Raw genomic sequence first — 3,905 nt, 5'->3', positions numbered from 1 at the left:
GTGGGTTACAGTTTCAGAGGTTTAGTTTATTACCATCATGGTAGAAAGCATGGCGGCATCCAGGAAGGCATGATGCTGGTGAAGGATCTGAGATTTCTATATCTTGATCATCAGGTAATAGGAAGTGAACTGAGTCTTTACTGAATGTAGCTTGAGCATAGGAGACCTCAAAGCCCACCCTTAGAGTGACATACTTTCTCCAACAAAGTCATATCTACTCCACCAAGGCTACACCTCCTATGAGCTTCTTTCCACCTCCTATGAGCTTATAGGGGCCATGATACATTTAAACTACCACAGTGTCATTTGAGGAAACAATTGCAGAGTACAAGAGGTAAAAAAAAGCAACAAAAAACCAAACCAAAACAAAAATGATGGGTTTCATGCCTACTTCCCCACAGAACGCCAAAATTCTGGGAATTACTCTAACATGTCCCTGACTTGTTTTTTATTATTTTTAAAAGAGGGTCTCATATTGTGTAGGCTGATCTCAAACTTACTAGATAGCCAAAGCTGGCTTTGAAGGCCTGTTCCTCCTCCTTTCATCTCCCAAGTGCTAGGATTGTAGGTCAGCACATCAGGCATGCACCTGACTTATAAAACACTCAAGACTCAAGGATGCGAAACCACAATTCCTGCTCATAATAAGATCACCATCATAAGATAAGCACGCTGTGTTGGGGGTGGGAGAGAGAGATGAAACCACACAGATAAAATCAGGGCTAGCACAATGGTTGTTGATCAAACGTTTGGAGGGATGACCTTAAAAGTTGTTTGTCGAAGATGACTTTAGAGCTAGTGTTGAGTGAAAAACAGGTGCTTTCTGAGTGTAGAAGGAGGCAGAGAAGGCACTGGAGGCCAAAGGAGGAGAGTGAAGGTAGTTATGGAGGCCTTGGGGGGAGCTGGGAGAACTGCAGTCCTACATATGCATATAAAGGAGGAGTGGCCAGAAAGGGGTAAGAGCAATGCTGAGGGAGGGACAAGATGAACAGACCAGAGGAGTACTCTCCAAAGCCCCAGCTCTCCTGAGTGCCACTGGGCGAATGTAAGAGTTAGCAAAAACATAATCATTGGAACAATAAGCTTGTTTAATCATCGACCACCACACCTTCCTTCTATTATTTTGTAACTGAACAGGGTCAGATGAAGGACAACTATGTTGCTAAGACAGTGGGCAGGGCCTCACCGGAGTCTACAAATGCCAGTTAGCACTCACTGGCTCTACCCAATATTGCGGAGACTGGCCCAGGACTCTTACCTGTTCAAGTCAAGCCAGGGCCAGGACTTTCCCCTAGGTCTAGAGAATTGCTGTAGGCTGCCTGACCAGGTACCTTTCAGCAACAGGACTTTCTGATGACCTATTAGCTGCTCCTCTGAGAGAAGAAGGTCATCCTGGCTTGAAAATCCAGAGTCAGTTTTCCCCAAGACAGGGAAGGGACTGGGTGGGCCCAGAGTGGTAGATCCCTGGCCATCTGGTGGCTCACATTGTCCCTGACTAAAGGGAGCTAGGAGATACTGGACCTCAAAATTAGTGTTAGCAAAGTGGGAAAGATCACTGCGCTCTGTTGGATTTGGAGGGACAGAGTATCTCAGCAATGACCAAAATGAATCCATATGTTCAGAACGTGTTTCAATTTTTTAAATTACATTCATTTATTTATTTATCATATGTATATGCACACATGTGTTTATGGTAACCACACAAATGCATGCATGATATGTGGAGGCCAAAAGACAACTTGTGGGAGTTAGTCTCTCCTTCTGCTATGCAGATCCCAGGAATCAAACTTAGGTCATCAGGCTTGGCAGCAAAAGCCTTTACCCACTGAGCCATCTTTCTGGCCCACAAAACTTTTAATCTCCTAGACTTCCTGTAGGATTCCAGAAAGGAACACTAAGTTACTCTCCTGGAAAAAGGATGCTCAAAGTCCTTTTGAGCATCTAAATCTAACTTGCCCTGGAAAGCTCATGAGACTTTCTGTACTTTGTGTCTAAGCACTCTGGAACAAATGTTTGCTGATGTGTGGACTTCAGAGTGAGTGTAAAGAATGACCAGACCTGCACTGAAAAAAAAAAAAAAGATCACTTTGGCTGTTGAAATCAGGAGTGGGAAGGGAGAGGCTGTCTTGGGGAGACAGTCCAGAAGCTATTAGGGTACCCTAGGAGAGCAGGAGATAGGGAAGAAACAGCAGCTACTGAGATGTGATTTGGAGTCAGAATCAGTTGATCTTGCAGACAATGAAAACCAACTGCTGGTAGTTGGTAGAGGCCAACAGCATATAATGAAGAAATTGGGGCAGGAGGATTAACAGTTCAAGGCCAGCCTGGGCTACAACTCTACAACTCTGCTGCCAGGATCAGTCAGAGAAGCCCCCAGGGTCCACGCAGTTCTTGGTGAGTTATCCAGTACAACCATAGATCCAGGTGTCCCAGCACCAGTCCCCAGACCAAGGGTGGAAGCTCAGGGGAGTAGTGCCCAAAGATACGACTGTCTGGACTCATCCCACCCTTTAATGAGGTGTGTTCCCGTCAGAGTTTTGGAAACAGGTGATGAGAGAAGACTCCCACCTCCCCTGCCCAAAAGATATGGGCACTGAAGAGGTAGCTCAACATTTAATATCACTTATTGCTCTTGCAGAGGACCCAAGTTTGATTCCCAGCATACACCCAAGGGAGCTCAGAACGGCCTGTAACTCAAGTTCCAAAGAATTGGGTGGCCTCTTCTGGCCTCTGCGACCCTGCATGTATGTGATGCACATAAATTTATCCAAGCACATGCACAGAAACATATTAATATTTTTAGAGACAGGTTCTCTCTGTGAAGCTATGATTGCCCTGGGACTTGCTATGTAAATCAAGCTGTCCTTAAACTTGTAGAGATCCACCTGCCTCTGCCTCCTGAGATTAAAGGTGTGAACCGCTATACCCAGTTACAATTAAAAAAAAAAAGGAGAAAGAACAACAATGAATCATGGGCTCAGAATGTAGCTCAGAAGTGGAGCACCTGGTTAGCATGTGCAAGGACCTGGCTCTACTCCCGGTGCCAACACTACTGCTAATGACAGCAACAGTAAATGTTAAGGGGAGCCAGTAATTATGGCACTAAAACAGAGGTTTGTACCTTCAAAGTCCGCTGGATTCCCCTGGGACACTTTTTTTGTTGTTGTTGTTTTATTTTTAGCTTCTTCTTCTGGGTCAAGGCCCAGGCCATATCTCTTATCAACTACATCTGAATCGCTGTCTGTGGTACCCAGCTTTGTGTGTTTGAAGGAAGCTAAAGTGGAGAACCATTTACATTCGGTAAATTTACATTTGGTAAACAGAGGGAGGGGGTGGTAGCAAATGAGAGAGGACCAAACAGTGTTTTGTGGTTATGGTATAAAATCGGTGGAGAAGCTGGAGGAAGAGCAAGTACAGGCAGAAAACAATGAGATTGGTTCAGAAAACTGCAACTTCTGTGAAAGGGTCAGATGTCCTAGAGGTGGTGGCTGAGAGTGGGACCCAGGGGGAGCTGAGAATCCTAAGACTGGGGCATGGGAAGAGGCGGCTGCTCTTTGAAAGAGAAACTCTTTGAACAGATGTTATGGGGAATGAAATGGCCAGTCTGTTCATGTTGTGACAGGATGTTGTCATTCACAAAGTTTATCCTTGGGAACTGCACAATCAAGTTGCAAAGGAAGAAAAAAAAACCTTCATGATGGCTTTCTGGCTTTCTGCTAGGTGGCACTCATAGCCATGCTGGGCTGTGAGTGGCCATTCAGATTGTGGGTTGGAGGTTGGACCTTCTAGAGGTTGGAGAAGCCAGCGCCTAAGAACTGAAGCTTCATTTGCTAGGAATGAAGGGGTAGATGAGACTGCTCTATTTCAGCTATAATACAAACTCTGGGTTTGTATTTGAATTTGAC

The sequence above is a fragment of the Myodes glareolus genome, chromosome 4 (genome assembly GCF_982192425.1).
Source record: "Myodes glareolus chromosome 4, mMyoGla1.1, whole genome shotgun sequence".
NCBI classification, from domain to species: Eukaryota; Metazoa; Chordata; class Mammalia; order Rodentia; family Cricetidae; genus Myodes; species Myodes glareolus.
This window is presented reverse-complemented; position numbering follows the sequence as displayed.